This window comes from Tachypleus tridentatus, chromosome 13 (genome assembly GCF_004210375.1).
Source record: "Tachypleus tridentatus isolate NWPU-2018 chromosome 13, ASM421037v1, whole genome shotgun sequence".
NCBI classification, from domain to species: Eukaryota; Metazoa; Arthropoda; class Merostomata; order Xiphosura; family Limulidae; genus Tachypleus; species Tachypleus tridentatus.
Window position 1 is genome coordinate 89544311 of NC_134837.1, and position 19959 is coordinate 89564269.

Consider the following 19959-nt stretch of genomic DNA (forward strand, 5'->3'; position numbering starts at 1 on the left):
CGCTAGCCGTTCCTAATTTAGCAGTGTAAGACTAGTCATCACCACCAAACGACAATTCTTGGGCTACTCTTTTACCAAGGAATAGTGGAATTAATCGCGGTATAAGAACGTCTCCACGGCTGAAAGGGTAAAGATGTTTAATGTGACGGGGACTCAAACCCAGGACTCACAGACTGCAAGTCGAGCGCTCCGACCACCTGGCCACACCGGGCCAAAATAGAATCGCTCATTTGTACAAAATATAATCATTCATACTCTGGTGACTAACAGTAAATACTTTATTTGTTTCCTCTGTGACATATCATCTCTATCATTGAAAATATTGTACTGATTAGTATTAGGTACATTTGTATACCAATGATAGACTGTCATCAAACCTTCAGTGTAATTTTATAACATACCCTCTTTGTTGAGTATTGGCTCCTTTTAAGAAGTGGTAGTGGTACTTCAATAAACAGGTCTTGGAGAAGCTTGCTTTGGTTATTGTGAAATCTTTTGGCAACACCTGTAATCGAATTCCTTTAGGTGAGAAAAAAGCACCAATTATTAAAACCTTCACTTTAGACTGTTGAGTTAGCACAGCTTCTACTATATATTACTTTGTAAAATTCTGAACTTGATTCAAAGACTTTTCATCCATGCAAATTTACAAGAATATTAGTGATTTTCTTTAAGTTTTACTGATGCCTTTCAGTTAACAATTTCGAAGTTATTTTCTGTTTCTGGTTTATTATACTACATTATGCTGCATAAGGAAATTTTTGAGGAAGATGCAGACTATTGACTTTCCTGTAACTGAATACTTGTCGCCATTTACGGTCATAATAGTTTTCTCTGTAGCTTTGTATACGAAGGCAGTACATTATCATCCTCGTATATGAGGGAAGAATGTATCACACTTAAAGATGACTTACTATCAAAATATAAGAGTTATAAATTTTGAGCTAACAAAGATATCACATGGCATCTGTGGATTGGTGTTATCAACCTTTAAGTGGGTATCATTAAATTATTTTGGTGGTTTTCTGAAGGGTATAGTTGTAATTTCGAAGGATGCCAACTGCACAGGAAATTCTTCTTCTACATTGTTCTATTCTAGAAAAATAAAAAAAAGTTTGTGTTTATATTTACACGTATAATTGAGATTAGAGGAAATCCACAAGTTTTCGGTCACGTTCAGTCACTGCTTGAAAGCACGTGAACTAAAATAAAGTTTAATTATATACAGTAAAAGTAACCTTATTTCTGTTCTTACATTTAAAAATTACCTTAAAATTACATTCGCGTTCAAATGTTTTTATTTTTAGTACCACTGACGAGCTAAATATATGTCAAGAATTCATGTTTCTCAAAATATTCTGGGTAGGAAAAATATATGGTATATTCCAGATCTTCAGCAAATTCTGAGAAAGTTTTCATTTTTTTCTTCACTCAACTCCTGAGAATGGCTAGCTACATCTTTCTAAATATTAAATTGGAACTGATTACGTATCAATAACTAATACTTATTCGAGCTTTTGCGTGATTTGTTACTTAATGCTGTTAAGGCTGAGCCTCTCACGTTGGCAGCAAGCATAGATTACTTGCTGTACATGAATTCCTTCTAGTTACTTAAGATATAAACTAAAAATGGACCTGATATGTCATTCGTGGACCCCAGAAACAGTTGCTATCATGGAAGACATTGCTAGATGATAGCAGGGTGGGTCTCATTAGTCACTGACATGTGTTATCCAGCAAAGTAGATTTGTATAGAAACAGATATTATGAACGAATATGTGTGTTATTAATTCTAGGCATCATATATTCAGCATACTATTATATTTTAATAAAACAATATCCATTGGTTCCAATAGCGGTTTTCCAAGTTGCTCACTGATTATTAAAATATGGTGAAAATAAAATATATATATCGTTTGGTGTTTGTAACAGAATATTTGTTAACTACAAAGTCTGAACACTGTTAATTTTCTTGCCTTCTTATCACTATTAAGTACGTGTGCACGTGTATATAATTTTCGATTTGATATCAGTGATACGCATTACTTTAATAGAGTTAAAGAGTTGGACACCTCTTTAACACTAAGACAAACTCATTGGGTGATGAAACACGTCACGGTATTTACTATCTTTAAAATAGTATTGTGAATTCTTAAAAAGTGTAAAACAATAAAGTGGACGCTTTACACTCTGTGAAATGATCGTTTTAATTATATTTTTAATGAGTTGAAATTAAAACACACATTTAATATTCTAATAACCTTGCTTTCAAAAGCATTCTTTTGATGTTATCTCAATAAAAATGTGTTTATGTTTTGCAGGTCCTATCATTTAATTCTACAATATTAGACCGACGTTTCATTTGATACGAACTGTATGCATATATCTCGCATGCTAGATTGATTCCATGAACTTGTATGTTGAGGATCTAGTTTGTGTGTGTGTGGTATCAAAGTTACTCAGGCATATAAAAAAGAAGCAAAACCCAAAACCAAGAGAGAAGTCCAAGACCGTAGACTAGAAACCAAGCATAAGATGCAAAATATAAAATACTTTGTAGAATATTATCTGATGCTACCTCTACGCTGTGAATAACTGGAATGGTAATGATGATGCCTTTATATAATTGAAATGACCGATATAATTGTATTGTTTGTAAAACTGAAGTTTCTTTGAGAGCTGAATAATTATACTATGCTTCCTAGCTCTCTGTGTGTCTCATAACTACTTATTATGTATAGTATCAAAGCACAAAAGAGCACATAGTTGAATCGATGATTACTGACAATTTGTCGTCACACTTGGCAAAACTTTACTCACATGTGAGTTTGTTGCTTTATACGGTGTTTCGGTAACCTTGACTGATGGAAAGACAAACCTTTTACCGTATGTTGTTGTTTTTCTGTGTGCTGTAAAGCCATCCTTTCCATAATGAGTTTTAAATTTTCTCTGGTTAATGAAACAAGGTGATAACAGAAGTGTGTTTGTGAAACTCAGAAAATTATACTTTGCCTAAATGTTTGAATCTTTTAAGGTACACTTTAGAAGAACATTTTAGTTACTTAGAACAATGTAAGTACCCCCATTTCATACTTTTGGAAGATTCCTGTTCCTCTCCTTTGGCTCAGCGGTGAGCTTGATGTTTTCTAATGATAAAATCGAAGTTTGATCCTTGCGGTGGGCACAGTGAATATAGCACATTGTGTAGTTTTATGCTTAAACAAACATACAATTCCTATTTTCACCAGTGAAAAACAAAGAAGCGATAGAACAACCACTTTTTACCACCAAAAATTGGGATTGATTGTACATTATAACGTCCTCATGACTAAGAAGACAAGCATATTTGATAACATGATTCGATTCCGCAGCCCACAGATTGTCCACCACACCACACGAAACCACACTTAAAAAAGGAAACATATTATAGGATCACTAGTGGCACAGAGGAGAGTCTCAGGACTCACACCGCTAGAAACCGAGTTTTGATATCCGTAGTGGGCAGAGCACGAATAGCCCATTGTGCAGCTTTGTGCTTAATTCCAAAGAAACATATTTCGTGATAGTGTTATTCTGACATTAGCGCTATTTTAGCTAAAGAAAATCAACGATTTTGTGTCAAAAGTAGGATGTCTATTTTTCATTATTTACAATAAAAACGGTAGTTCAAGCTATTTCTGTAATACAAAAGTGATATTTAAAATATGAAGCTGCACAACAAAATTTACTGGTAAATTCATGTATTCGTCTAACACTTGAGTCTCTTTTGTGTTTCCTAACTTTCCTACAACTTCGCTTTTCAAGGTAAAAACTTTTTTCAATGTGTGCTGTGAAACACTTAAAAACAAGTATAATATATGGTGCTTTAACATTGTAAATACGACTAATACCAACAAGTCTTTTAGCCCAAAACATTTTTACACTGTCATTTCTTAAACCGTAAACACACTGTTAAGTAAAGAAAAAAACCCAACAGCATCGAACTATTCAGGGCTGATAAGCTTCGTAAGCATGTAGCTGTAATTACTTTACTGAGAAAGCTACCTTGAAACGTAGCCTCAGGCGGTTGTCCCTGTGTATCCCATTGTAAGTTGTAAGGATTTTCCTTCAGAGGCTGAAGGTATATTAAAAACCTACAATAAGCCCGAGTTTCCTTAGGCCTAAAAAAAATTAAAGGATTAATTTCTGAATCTTTAATCAATCTTCGGTTTTCTAGTTATATTTATCTCTACCTATTTTTTCTTGTTTTAAACCCGCCTTTGTGCATACCACAAGTAACTAATAAATTCTTCAAGTGACTCAAAGTTAAAAAAAAGTTGGAAAGACAAACATACCTGTAGTTTTTATTTTCTTCGTTTGTCTAGAGGAATACATTTGTGTCCCACGGTCCTAAAGATGATTCTTAAAATCTGAGTTTGATTCCACCCCCAGTCAAACACACGTTTCTTTGTTGTTGTTGTTTTGTTTTTTGAGTCCGCAGCAACCAGTTTCTAAAAATTAACCAAAGTTTTAGGTTCAATTGTCATGGAAATCATTTAATCTTGTTTATCTCACTAACGAAAAACGCTTAATTAAATTAAATATTTTTAATATGTCAGGTTATTCTTCAAACACTTTAAAACATAGCAGGCTTGATAACCGCACAATAACTAAGCAATAGACACACCAGAATGGTTTCCTGTGTTAAATTGTTAATGCGTTTAAATGTAAAAAAAATAGGCTTTTAAAATCATTTTTAAATAGTAATTTTAATTATATCTATAAAAGCCTGTACATTTAAAAACCTTTAAATAAATGCCACTCATCTCAGATTGAAAAAGTAGGGTCAATAAAGAGATGTGTTGGATCACCATTTAAAATTACTTGGATTAAAATTACATATAAGTCCTATAAAATAAAATGTCTGTACGAAAGTACAATCTGTGTTCACAGGCAACGTTCAACCAAGAATCAGTCATTAAATGTCTGAATCATCATCTGACACCAGCTGATCTTCAGTTACAGAATTATTTGATCAATTTTCCACATTCTTATCCACAATTACATGTTCTTGTGCATGCCAGTTTGCTGCTTTTGCAAGAGCACCAAACAGTTGACCATACACGATACTTGAAGTTTCCACACAAAAGGACTGCCTTTTTTGCTAAAGGATTGTATCGTCAATAAAAACACACAACTGATTCATCATCAGTCTATCAATTGCCATTTGGAGAAGGTTTTACTGGTCTTGCTTCAAGACCATATCGCCAAATTGTGGCTTATCAAGTTGGCTCATTTTATATTATCTCTACAAGGATATTTGCACAGTGGCAGTTTAGATGGGTCCGTTGTTCCTGATCCAGACACTGCCAGATGATGTGTGTTGATATTTGTTATCACACTTTTGTAAAAAATGCAGACTGTTGCTTTCCAAATTGCTCAACAAATATTCACCAGTTACAAATGATTGCCCAAACTGAGCCATTGTACTTCTGAAGAAGATGTCGTTTTTGAGTAACTGCAATCCCTTTCTTTTTACCATATCCAACAAAAAGCACTGGTAGAGTAACATCCACTAAGCCAATCAGGGCATCATAAACAATCTTTCCTAAAGAAGCCAATAGAAGTGAGATATATGTAACACTTTCACTGTTTCATTTCTGCTTAAATAAAATAGAGACTACAAATTCATGGCTCTTCCGAATTCCCATTATGGCAACATATGTGCAAGGTGATTTCCAGATTAGTTTTCTGGACCCATGCCGGGAAGCATGTTATACATGTAGCAACAACATTCGGCTATCAGCTTCTTTATGGCTGTAAGTGACTTCATGTTTTGATTGACAATAAAGATATGTAACTTATTTCAGTCCCAATAGCTTGAAGGAGCTTACATAAAGCAGTTTATTACCTAGTTTTCTTGCATAAACTAAATTTGCCATTTTTTCATTAAAAATTGTCAATCTTTTTCTTTAAAAATGTAAACTTTTGAGTATCTTTTTAAACTGACGATCAACTTTCTGGTAAACTTATTTAATTTTAGTTTCTAATGATCCTGTTGTTGTTATATAATGTTCACCTTCAGCACTCTTGATTGATGTATCTGGATATGCATCAACAACCCAGTCAACTCTTGCAGATACTTCAGATCCCTGAAGAATTAGATTAAACATCAATTAAGCAAATTGACCGTACGTTATGACAGTGGTGTTTATTTTAGTTCTTTGTAACACTGGCGTGACATCAACAATTTATATGCTATTAGGTGGCGCCACGTCTACTAATTCTGCATAGTTTTACAATTCATTCAGTAGTATTTTCTACTGCTTAATTATCATGTAGTAATCAGTTCATAAGTACTTGAATAATCAGTTGACAAATTATTAATAATCTACTAAAATTAAACGTTTATTGCTGGTACAAAAACAAAATTAAGAGGTTTCTATGGCAAAAGATAACAAAAAACTTTGATTAATGTTATGAAAGTAGTTGCTAAGGGATCAACGAATTAAAAATATCAAGAGACACATATTTGACTGGGAGTTGAGCCAAATTATTTGTAATGTCCTTTTGGACATCAGCCTGAGATCTGCCAGCAACTCACCAAACTATGATCAATTATATAAAATAATCCCAGTAAATACGATTCACTCCTATTCTAATCAGAAAAGGTATACAAATAGTATACATATGCTCAATAGAAATGTGATTCATGTTGTAACTAGATAAGATTTATAAATTGGGTGTGTGTGTTCAATACAGATGTGATTCATATTGTAACCAGGTTAGATATATAAAGGGTAAGTGTGTCCAGTGGAAATGTAACTGGCATTGTAAATGAAGTGGTAAGGTGTACAAATGGTGTGCATGTGTATAACTATAGTCAGGAAAAACGAATGTTAAAGCCATTATTTTCTGTTCATGTGTTATTGCTAGTGGGAGAAATACTCGCCAACACTGGAACAGATGAGTCAGCTTTAACACTTTCAATTTGTACTTGATTTAAATATTACAGACATTATTTTTTATTAATAATCGTCTCTGTAATTTCGATTCAATATCTTGTTTTTAACTTTTAGACTCTTGATCATGAAATTTACAATGACAGTAATATTTATATTTTTGGAAAACAAAATTATGCAAGATATTAAATTTATATGTGGTACTAAGAGATGGTTGGACAAAGCATGAAATGAGTGGCGTCGTAGGTGCCAGCGAAAAAAAAATATCAAGAAGATGTTGCCCACTCACTTTTAATGCCTTGAACTCTTGCAAACTACATGTTTATTTAACGATATACAAGAGAATATGGCGAAAAGAAAAGGTATTGACAATTCTTAAGCACCTCTGTGACATGAAACTCAAATATTTCTTATGACATTACCAGCCTGGTTTAAGATGAGATGATATTTGGCAAGTGTTGGTCGCATAGGCCTGGCATGGTCAAGTGGTTAGGGTGTTCGACTCATAATCGGAGGGTTGGGGTTTCGAATTCCCATCACATCAAACATAATCGCTCTTTAATCTATGGGGCGTTATAACGTGATGGCCAATCTCACTATTTTTGGTTAAAGAGTTGGCGGTGAGTGATGATGACTAGCTGCCTTCCCTCTAGTTTTACACTGCTAAATTAGGGACGGTTATTGCAGATAGCCCCTGTGCGGCTCCATACTAAAATGGAATCGAAAGAAGCCGAAACAAATATTATAACGCTAAAATCAGGGGTTCGATTCTCCTAGTTGGACTCAGCAGATAGCCCAATGTGGCTTTTCTGTAAGGAAACACACCCGAAACAAATCATTTAATAACCAGGATAACACTAATAAATATAAGTATTGTACAAAGTTATATGTCTTGTAATAAACTAGAAAATATACAGAAACTGGTAATTAATTGTTTATGATTCAGTAGAGCTAAATATAAACCTAAAGAAAAAAATGAATGTATGCAGCACAATTTAGGTATCTGAAACATTTATAGCTAGAATTTAATGTTACCACAAATTTGTTTATTTGTTCTGGTTTGGTTTGTTTTAAATTTCGCGCAAAGCTACAGGAGGGCTATCTGCGCTAGGCGTCTCTAATTTAGCAATGTAAGACTAGAGGGAAGGCAGCTAGTCATCACCACCCACGACCAACTCTTGGACTACTCTTTTACTAACGAATAATGGAGTTAAGCGTCACATTATAACGCCTCCACGGCTGAGAGTTTATGAGTCGAGTGCCTTAACCACCTGGCCATGCCGCGTCTTATTTGTTTTAGCCCAAAGCTATATAATGGGCTATCCGCGCTCTGTTTACCGCAAGGATTTGAATTCTGGAGTTTATATATGTAAGTTTGTAAACTTCCCGCTGACTCACTAGGAGACCGATTAGCGTCTGATATTTGTGAGAATAATAAAAGAGTAGCTGATATTTATATCACTTTTTAAAAGAATGTTTTTTACACGATAACTTTATAGCATTTTCATAAAGCATGTTATTGAAAATGTATTTGAAACTGAGATATATAAGCTGACTAAATGAATGGATTTAATTTTCAAAGAAATAATTAAACAAATTTAAGTGCCAGAATTTAAGTTTTTAAAGTTTCATATTTCTCAATATAAGAAAAAAGCGTGTAAGTGCAAATGAAATGATCATTAAACGTCATCACAAAAAAGTTAAATAGTCGTAAATTGATTAGAGAGAATATACGCAAGTAAGTGCTAACGTAATCGCTTTAGTTATTGTTGGATCAATTAATCCTGATTCTCCCTATATAACATCAAAAATGTAAGTACGAATCTCATATTTGTAACTAAAGACTGAAGTGTGTAATCGATTTAAAATTTATTATTGATACCTCCTGTGTTTTGTTATAAAATACCGAGAAAAAACGTTTAGTAAAGTTCTATACATTTGGCGACAATTTTATACTGAATCAAAGCTTCATCAGGCAAGATCTTGATAACATACTGAGAAAATTTGGAGATCCATGAAAGAAATGGATGGCTTAAAGCAAAGAGCAGTGAAAAATATCTAAGCTAAAAAGAAAAGATCATCATAAAAACCAAAAGAAATCCTTGACTTGTAAAGCTACCTCCAAAAAAGTACATCATAGTTTCAATATTCTGAATTTAGGCTTGGTTTAATGAGTTGTTTGTGATAACTAGTATAATATCAACGTCCGTAGTAAATCTCTTAACATCCGACCGTCGAACCCAATCGATAATTCTCAATAAGAAAAAGTGAAACAAGTAGGTATTATCTAAGAAGACGAATCCACTGACTCAGGGTCCAATGAAAAAGAAATAAAACAACGTCACGGCTGCTTGTGCACATGACTTTATTCATTTCCAAACGACATCCACCAAAAGCCAAAGACCATTCCCGAAAATATACTTAATAAAACAACACTGAGAAGTCACCTACTAGTCTTCAAGAAATTAACAAATTTTATAACCAACTATTTAGGCCACTACCGCACCAAGTATAAGAGCACACTCTGTCACTTAATCCAGTTTTTTTTTTCTAATATGTATGTTTCTTTCCAGTTGTGATTTCAAGTTAGAGCACTGGTTATAAAGAATTCTAATGCCTGATTAGTGAAACTGTGTTTTTCTCAGGATACCCCCCTACTAAATTTTCAACTATTAGATATCTTAATCCCTTTCCCATTTCGTTGGATCTTGTGATCCCCTTTTATTTTATTTTAATTTATGTATGTTCTTCTTTCTTACCCGTTTGCTCCTTTGATTATTTTATTTTATTTATTGTTTTATTTTATTTTAATTTATGTATGTTCTTCTTTCTTACCCATTTGCTCCTTTGATTATTTTATTTTAATTTACGTATGTTCTTCTTTCCTACCCATTTGCTCCTTTGATTATTTTATTTTATTTATTCATTTAATTTATTAAATGAGATTAAAAGTTGCTTAAAGTTAAGATGACCAAGATGCTTCCCAAGAAGCAGGAGGAATGGGCGGCTAATGTTTTGGGCTTTTCCGGCTTTCTTTGTGGCAATTATTTGGGTGGAGAAAAGGTCAACAGTTCAAAAGATTAATGTTGTTTTGTTATTTTTTTTGTCACGAAGTCTTCACTTCACATTCTTTAGCCACGATCTTAAAGAAGAGAATTTATACATTTATAAACGCCTCTGGTTTCTTTTTTATCTAAATACCTACCATGAATAAACAACCAAACAAGAATTAGTACAACAAGAATGAGTAAGATGACTTTAATTTCATCAACGTTTGAAAGTCCAATAAAAATATAAATATATAAGAGAATATCCTTGGTCTTCACCTTACGTGCGTTTCGCAATACGTGGATGTTATATTGTAATTTGTATTTTATGATGAAACTCTTGCTTAGTCACTTTGAAACTTCAAAAATAACTAAATCACGTAACTAAATGGTGCAATCCTTGGCGTGTAATTCTAAACGCAACGAAAATCCAAACAATAAAATTTTATTGAAATAATCTGAGGCTAGAATTTTACATATTCACAGATTCATTTCTCAGAAACCATGAAATTTCTCGAATTAACTATCAAGAAAACATGGTTTTTGCAACTAGATGTACTTATCCTCTTATCTTAAATAAGTACATCAATAGTTTTGATCCACACAACACAGCACTAATCTATAAAATGTACATCAGACCTACATCAAAATACAGTAGCATGATAAGCTGTAACATGACCAAGAGAACATGCAAAACACTACAATTAGAATCACTCACCAACTCCCGACATACACTTCAAAAGCTTATTTACACAAAATCAGCAATTTACAACCAATCAAAGAACTGATCCAAAGTCTTGCCACTGCATTTTGAAAAAAATCAGAAATGAGAACTTCACTCTTAGAGAAGCTTCTCAAACCAACCAGATACATATTTCTATACAATTTTTACAGTACCTCTCAGGCCTCATAATTACCTATTCCACCTTGGAACACTGTACCTTTTTAACCTTCTTCGGACAAAAACACGTTAATGGACATTTTGTTATGTATGGTTTTGTATTACTTGACAAGAGCAACTTGTATGTTGCAAACGAATTGCTTTACTTTTGTTTTCATGTGTAATATTGAATACCATCCACACCAGACTATTCAGATTATCCTGTGAAAAGTCTTCAGAAATGTTTTGTTATAAATTATTGTATTTACAAGTTAGCATACCACTCTTACTGAAGTTTATCTGAAGGATCCTTTTTCAGTCATTGTAATACATTACTGTCAGTGGTCAGTTTACGGACTTGCAATACTAAAATCTGGGTTTAGATTCATCGTAGTCAACCCATTGTATACCTTTGGGCCAAACATCAACAACAATAGATTAGTAAAACATTACTGGGCTTAAAGCTATAATTATGAAAACTATTCTATGAAACTTTAGAAGAACATAAGTAAAGAATGGCATTTTACTCGCCTTCTCAAAATTGTTACAACTAACAGTGTAATTTAAAAGTAACAATGACTGACTGTTGTGATGTACAACTTTTACTAAAATAAAAGTCACTTAAAAAGAGAAATATATAAAAACATAATTTCTAATAAAAAAAATATTATATGCAAATGTTCAACTGCTATCATCTATCACCACAGACTTCAAGTATCAACAGACACCGGAAACATTTGCATACGTTTAGTAGTTTTATATAACTGAAGAACTGCAATGAAATCTGTACATATATTTAGTCTCTCTTAGTGCTCACTTCTACCCCAGCATCATCTACGTTATCATCCCTATCATTCATAATGTCATCTATTTGGATTTCTACATTTCTACATCCTTCTCTTTGAAAACCCATAATTCAATGCACGGCATGTTATTTCAACAACGCTGCAACGGTTGTTGCATGAAGATTTTCTACGGAAAAGAGAAATCATATTAATCCCTGTAATATTTCAGCACAGTTTGGCTTTTAACCATTGTTGGTACGAAGATACCTCTATCCACTATGAAATGGTTAGTACAAGATAGCATTCGCTACTTCTGAAAGTATAAAAATTCTGGATTACTGTGCCACTTGTTTCACATGTTGCAAAAGATAGGTAGCCATAGCTGGGGAAGATTAAAAGTACACTCCTTCTCTCCTGCTATAGGGTATATGCAATGATCATTATCATGCAATGGAAGTTATTTTGCTTTGATTGCATTACTTTTTAGACTGTGTATTATTTTCTCTCTTTTTTGCTTTATGTTTCAGTTCATCTTTACTGTACAAAACAAAGACACTTCCGTCATCATAGATTACAGAATCTCATTAGTACCTCCGTAAGTTAAACTTATAAAATTTTTCTACCTGATGTATTTATATTGGCTTTTAGCGTTAGACCTAATTTCATTACTACATTTCAAAAGTTATTTTTATTTTAATTCACGTCTAACTAGTAAAAACAGGAAAACATTGGGACTCAAAGTAAAAGTCAAATTGTTCAAAAGAATCAGCTTGTAACGAATTAATGTTTTAATGTCAAACACTTTTGAAAATATTATTTCATACATTTTATTTCGTTATATTATTTAATGATAGTTTATGGGATTTTGAGTTCTTGAGTGTAAGTTAACTTACAATAAAGCATGATGTTTTTGTTATTTTCACGTCTTTTGTGTTGCAAATTTTAACATTTTGTATCCTGCTACACACTAACGTAGTGCTCTCAGGGCGCTCCGGAACGTTGCTCCAACACCTGAAATTGAGTTCAGTCTCAAGACTTCAAAAACTAAAGATATGTAAATAAAAATAAGTTATCTCTTTACACCCAAAATTAAGTGTCTTTTATAATCAAACTCTCAGAATGTTCGAGAATACGCTAGCAGTTTGTGATTTTGCGTGTCCACTGGAAGAGGTTTCTTAGAGCGCCCAGCCGTGTCACTCTTACCGTCAGAGTGCGACAACTTCAGCTCAAGACAGATGTTACATCGTTAAATTGGTTAAATGTTTTTTATCATACGTAACGTAACTTAATAGTCTTAATAGACTCACACTAAAACACTTTGTAAAATGTGTTCTCAAAAGACGTATAATTAATACAATACACAACGGACTTATTTTTTCTCTTAATTATTCGCGTTTGCAGGATATGTGACGTTGCAAATCTTTATAAATGTCAAAGCTGTATACTGTAGTGCAGTTAAAAATATGGCAAATTAATAAATGTGTTTTAAACCCTGTTACATCGTTACTGATTTTTTTTTATGTGGTACACAATTGTTTCTGGTTTTACCTTGCTGTTTAATTTAAATGTAGTTGGGTTACGTGTTTTCTCACAATAATTTATGTGCAGTCAATTAACGCTAGTACACGTGGGCTCAAATTATTAATGCTCCATGTATTTTGCTTATGTAAAATTGATTCAGAAATTGAAATTGAGTTTTGAATATTACATTTACCCCATGGTGACGTCATATGCCTTATACAATTTGATAGGGTTGTAGAACTGTAACATTTAGCACTGCACTGTTCTTCTACATAATAATAGCATTACTTGCTATTCATATCGTTTAGGATAACCACGTAAGTGCTGAAAATATTAAGAATTCTCTATGTTTATGTACAAAAAAAGTATCAAACCGTTTCTATAGAGGGTGTCTGCATTAATTCGGTCATATTATCATTTCAGCCACTTGTGTAATATAAATATCTAATAATATTATCACTTGTAAAAAGTTAGAGTTTACAAGTATACATTTTTATCCATATGCAACAGAGTAAATTACTAATGGAGTTTATTGATACAGTTATTTTATCTTAGCTTCCCAAATGAAGATTTCTGAAGAATTTGTTATAGTTTAATATGTTTGTATGAATATGTTAATTTATACTACACATAAAAATAAATCTGGTATCGTGACTTTGATTCACATTTAAGTGTTCTTATACCTTAAACTGATCAGGAGTTAAAATTAAACAAAACGTAAATAATCTTATATTAAAGAAACACATTCTAAACATTAATTGAGTCTTAACATTAGGTGTTATTATAGCACGAACATGGTAATTTAAATTCTGTATAGCTACAACTCATATTTTAGACTAAAACTATTAACATTCTGAACAAATTACAATATTTTTAAGCATCGTATGTTATAAAATTAGAGATATAATTCCTAAGTATTGTGACGTTTTTCAGTGATGACATTAATATATTTAAAAGGTATGCAAGTAAGACTAGAGCGTATTTTCCTCAATTTATGGAACATATGTGTGTTGAAGACAATTAACCAATTGTCGTGGTTTTGAATATAGTAAAGTTTAATACAACTGAATAACCTATCAGCTTATACATCTTTGCCTGAATGTTTTATAAAATTTGAAACATTTTAGCAGTTTAACTTTTAAGTTGTTTGTGACTTAAAAACGTTCGGATTTAGGAATGTGGAAAAAAACGAAATATACTAAAAATAGTTTCAATATGGCCATGAATATTTTAGTTCCGTTTAGTTTAGCAAACCTATTAGATAATTCTGATAATCTACCTTAGCAATATAAAAACAAATATAATGAAACACAAACGTTGATCTCATTCCTAAAGTTTTAAAGAATATTCAAGAACTTATTCAAAAACAAAGGGTTACTCTCACAGAAACAAATCTACTATTACGACATTATATTAGGTATTATAATATTAGACACCCTACAACTTTAAGTGTGGTTCACAGACTGTATTTTGTAGCAAATAAAGTAATTCGATGTATTGCGTCTTTCAATAATGAAGGAAATATTCATAATTTGTTGGGGTTCCGATTTTGTTTCTCTTCATTCAGCTAGTCCGCCAATAATTAAGCGTTATCTTTCATTTTCGTATACATGTTTATGATGTTTTCAACTTTTGATATTTTTAACCTCAATTACTCACAATTTTTACCGAAAGTTGTGGCAAATTGTATATATCAAGTACGAAGTTAAGAGTTTGAATGGAAACAATCATTTTGAAGAAATTAAATGTTTTAAATTTATTATAATAAAATTGTTTAACAATAAACTCAAGATAAAAAATCATGTCACCCTATTATTAGAAACAAAATGCCAGATTGGTTAAAGTATAAGGCATTGTTTAAAGATGGAATATGACAAAGAGGAATACGTCAAAACTACTGAATAAAACAGGAATCCTTCTGTGATTAAGAATCTTTTACAGAGAATAATTGTTTCAATGTATTGAAAATTTTCATTTTAAATACGGCTTTGTGGCCATTATAAATCATCAGCCATTAATATGGGCGAGGAATAAGCTATTAACGTATTATATGGACTCTCATTGTAGAATACTGTTTGTTTTTAATGACCAATAATTTTAAAAATCTCTTCTGCCATTCATGTACGGCTCGAAATGGCCGCATGGTGAGAGTGCTTGATTTACAATGTGAGGGTCAACTGTTCGAATTCCTGTCCCATCAAACACACCAGCTCCTTTAAGCCATATGGTTGTTATAATGTAACGATCAATCTCCCTATTTGTTGACAAAAGATTAGACAGTAGGTAGCGATGACTAACGGCCTTCACTCTACTGTTTTCACTGCTATATTATGGACAGCTAACGCAGATAACCCTTGTTTAGCTTTGCGCGAAATCCAAACCATTCCAGCAGAACACATTTGTTTGTATGATAAAGAACAAAAGACGGAAAACGACTAAAAATGTGTTCAGTTGTAGATGCTACATTTGAGATTTTTTCAAACCATTATACTATAAAGAAATTTGAACATGAAATGTAATAAACGTTATTTATTGCTCTTTGGGACATTCAAAATTCCACATGATGTAATTTAAAAACAATCAACTTTACAATGATACCACAAGTCTATTGAAGTGAGTTAAGACTTCAGTATAATTCATATTCTGAAGTGGTCCCAGAGATTAAATTATTTCAGGGAAAATATTAGAGATTAATGTTATTTTGCTTAAAGTAAAAGTTGGAATAAATTGGGTGACTTTTCATGTAATCAGTTTCTCATGAGAATTTGTAGTTATATTTTATTAATTCCATCGCTGAATACTCATAGGATTAAAATAATATATGTGCTTTTAGTCTTTATTTTTTGTTATTGTTTGCTGGAATGTATAAATCATATTAAATGTGGTGTTGCGTGTTCTCTGATTATTTATCTTTCACAATGTTGTCTTTTTGATGCTTAGTTACTGATACTTATATCAATACTAATTAAAGAGCTGCTGTTCCAGTCTTTTTTATTTTTGTTCTGTGTGTTTTTTGTTTGTTTGTTTGTTTATTTTTTGAATGACATTTCAGATGATTTTCAGTTAGAAGGCCACTAAACGTAAAATAAAAAAAAACAACTCAAAAGTACAGCTCCTGTGGCTCAGCTATAAGTCTAAAAGCCAACTCACATCACTAAAAACCGGGCCTTGATACTTGTGGTGGGCACAGCACAGGCAGCCCCTTGTGTAGCTTTTCCTTAATAACAAACAAACAAAATAACGGCAAAAGATTTGTGTATACTTTGCAAAAGCGAAAAACAGTTAACTTACACTGTACAAACAAATAACTACTCAGAATATCATATGCCTAAACCTAATACCTTAACCATCTTCAAGATGGCAATACAATAATAAAGCCTTAGAATATGTGTAGAAGAAATGTATGCTTTCTTGGCACTGAGTCTCTATTTAGATAATACGCTGTAGCCTAACGTAGACTGAAATGTTACGGTTTAAATAATCCGTTTCATTGTGGCAATCTCAGACGTACCGTTATTGTGCTAATTGAAAGATGTTTCTGATGAACCAGTGTCCTAGGTAGCAGGTTAGTGAGTTGTATCAGGAAATAATAAAATTACTAACTGTCTACATTAGCGAATTAAGTTTTTCATGTTATTTCTTCTGCAGATTCTTCAGAATTGACTGATAATATGTTACCATTAAAACATTTATCACAAAAATCAAAAGCAAAAATTTACAAAATAAATATACGTGATTAGGTATAAAGGTTTTGCTTTAATTTAACAGGCAATAATATATATGTACTATTCAAAGTTCAACAGTAGTATTCCAACAGCTTCCGCTAGAAACAGAATGAGCAAACTAGAGTTTTGTTTACCAACATGTTATTCACAAATTAATAATTTTTTACCATCAAGAGTGATGGATAATTTGTATTAACAATTAACTGGTTAACTGATGATATATAAATTGCTCTCTTAAGTCATCACAAGACATCGGGATAGGAAAATACGTTAATAATAATATCTTTAGACTTGTTTAGCGACAGTTTTCGATTTAATTAGCTTTAATTTTAGTTTTTTAAAAGTAATATATCTAACAGGCTAATTAATGTAGAATTATCCATGCATTTCATGAATAATTGATCAAAACTTTTGTGAATATTATGAATGAATGTAACATTTAAAAGTATCACAATACGTGTCAATAAAGTGGCATGGTGCCATTGCGTATGGATATATATGTATATATTTCGTTCATGGTGAGTTCATGGCCATTAGACACTGCAATAAAAACCCTGGATAATTTTAAGGCTTTAGGATATGCTAAAACTTTTTCTATATGGCGAGACTGTTAAACAGTGTAGAGCCAAAGAACACATTTTGAAGGAGGTAGTCTTCTGTGTTCCTCATCAAGTGTCTTGTCTTTAGATAGATCAAAGGCACATTCGTCTCTTCCATGCACGTCTGTCTTTCTTCACCTGCTCTCTTCACCTTTCCTAAAGTCCTTCCTTGTTGGACATCGTCTACAATTTTCATCCTTTTCCTTCCTCTCTATCGTTATCCAGGGAATCTTCTAGATTATCCTCATGAGGTCATTGTTTCTCAACGCATGCCCAATACGGATTTTCTACCTCTTAATGACTGATAACAAGTCAACGTTATTCTCTCACCTTACTTAGAATCTCTTCATTTGCTTTACCTCCAGTCCAACTTATTTTCATTATCACATCACCAAATTTACATTTCCTTCCAGTTTCTTTATGTCTTCCTTACTCGTTGCCGATGTCTTGCATAATACGTTGCCACACTTCAGAAGTGACTCTTTATTATTCTTTTCTCCAGTTTCCACTCAAAGTGTTTAGTAAGTAGTTTCTTTTTCTTTCTGAAGGCTTGTTTAGGCGTTCCAGTTCTATTTCTGATTTATTTAAAACATGGACAATCTGGTATGTGAGGTGGATCTAAGTAACGAAACTCTTTCACTTCTTCTAGCTTTTTATCTTTGACAATAATGTTCAGTTTTCTACTTTCTCTTATTAATAATCTGAACGTTTATCTCTTTATCATGTCTATTCCTGTTGTTAAATATGTTGCTGCCTCGTTAGTTTCCTAATTAAAAATTGTTACCCTTCTATTAGCCATTGCTGCTTTGTAATCTGCAAATTTTTGAAATTTCACTATTTGACCTCCAATCATTATTCTACCAGTTTGCTTTTCCCATGCTTCTTTTATCATTGTCTTATAGCAGACATTAAAAAAGGTTGATGATAATATGTACCCTATTCCGATTATTGCGTCATCTGATTCAGCTCCAGCAATTCTCTGTCCTATATACAAAGCCGCAATCACCTTTCCATCTTTTCAGTTCACTACAGTTATTCCAAGTACATTTAACGAGGTATTTCGATTTATTCTATCAAACACTTTCTCAAAAATCACTGAAACAGATAAGTACCTCTTGGCTAAATCCCATCCTCCTTTCACATATGGCCCAGCATGGTCAAGTGGTTAAAGTGCTCGACTCGTAACCTGAGGGTCGGTTTGCAACAAACATGCTCGCCCTTTTAGCTGTGAGAGCGTTATAATGGTACAGTCAATCCTACTATTCGTTGGTAAAAGAGTAGCCCAAGAGTTGGCGGTGGGTGTTAATGACTAGCTGCCTTCCCTCTAATTCTACACAGCTAAATTATGGGTTGCTACAGTAAATAACCCTCGTTTAGCTTTACTCGTAATTCAAAACAAACATACATTTGCTTCTTCCGTTTCACATCCTTTCCGACATCCAAATAAAATTGTAAAGCTTATGACTTTGTGGTAATCTTTCGAAATGGCATAAAATTATTTTTTATTATGGCTATAAAGATGCTATTTTACTGTTATGCTATTAATCACATACTTAAAGATAAATTAAAAACGCAAATAAGCTGTTACAAGTTAAACTCACTAAACCAGATTGTTCAGCCATTATGAAACCTTTAGAAGATTACTTGCAAAAAATTTGACAAAGGGGTTTTTCAATAAGAAAAAGAAAGATTGAAAGGCTAAATAATTCTACCTGAGAAATTCTCGCAGTTGAAGTAAGAAATAGAGGCTGTAGTCAAAAGTATTAATACCCACAGAACGAATAAAAATGTTAGAATTGAGCAAAAACTACAGCCATAAGTTTATAAATATGAAAATTAAAGAGCTTTCAATCAAATGGCAAACTGTCAAAATTTCTTAAAGTCAATCAGTGTAATCAGATCATCGCTGTGTTTTTCATTTTTTTCAATTTTCATGAGAATTAACGTCATTACAACAATAGCTGTTCCTAAATTGGAACTTTACAAAGAAGACTATCTACTGTTTTGTTTGTTAGTCTGTGCTTCTTTCTAAAGAATCACAGCTATTGTGCAATTTGATTCAAGGTCGTAGGTAAACCCCCTTTCAAAAAAAGGTTAAGTAAGTGTATCATTTGTTCACGTGAGCTGATATGTTTCTTGTCCTGATTAATTATTGAAAATTACAAAGAGACTTCATATGTTATCACTAACATAAAATATCAGCAAATCTGGAAGCTTGCACTTAATAACACTTAAAGTATTTCTAATGTCAGAAAACAATCTGATACCCTAGTCACCAATGATATTAGTTTAAATAATTTTCAGTTTTCCGATTCACGAAAAATTGTTTATTTTGAGTTTTTAATATTTCTACTAATCGTCATAATTTTATTTAGGTTTGTCAAAACTCAATTGTAAACCTAGTCAGTAGGCATTGAATTTACTTCTATTTATTGTGGATACCTCAATTCTTGAAAAACAA

General features: G+C 32.5%; 1 protein-coding gene and 1 long non-coding RNA gene across 4 annotated transcripts in view; one reads left to right on the forward strand and one right to left on the reverse strand.

Moving 5' to 3' along the window:
* Positions 1–19959, forward strand: part of LOC143236871 (uncharacterized) — a 55228-nt gene that overhangs the window by 13286 nt on the left and 21983 nt on the right. The window lies entirely within an intron of this gene.
* The window catches only part of LOC143236874 (uncharacterized), a 74812-nt gene continuing 55143 nt past the window's right edge, over positions 291–19959 (reverse strand). For both annotated transcript variants that reach the window (XR_013019784.1, XR_013019783.1), the window contains exons 2-3: positions 4335–4490; positions 291–519 (exon numbers count right to left, since the gene is read on the reverse strand). This is a non-coding gene — a long non-coding RNA (uncharacterized LOC143236874). The remainder of the gene's footprint in view (positions 520–4334; positions 4491–19959) is intronic.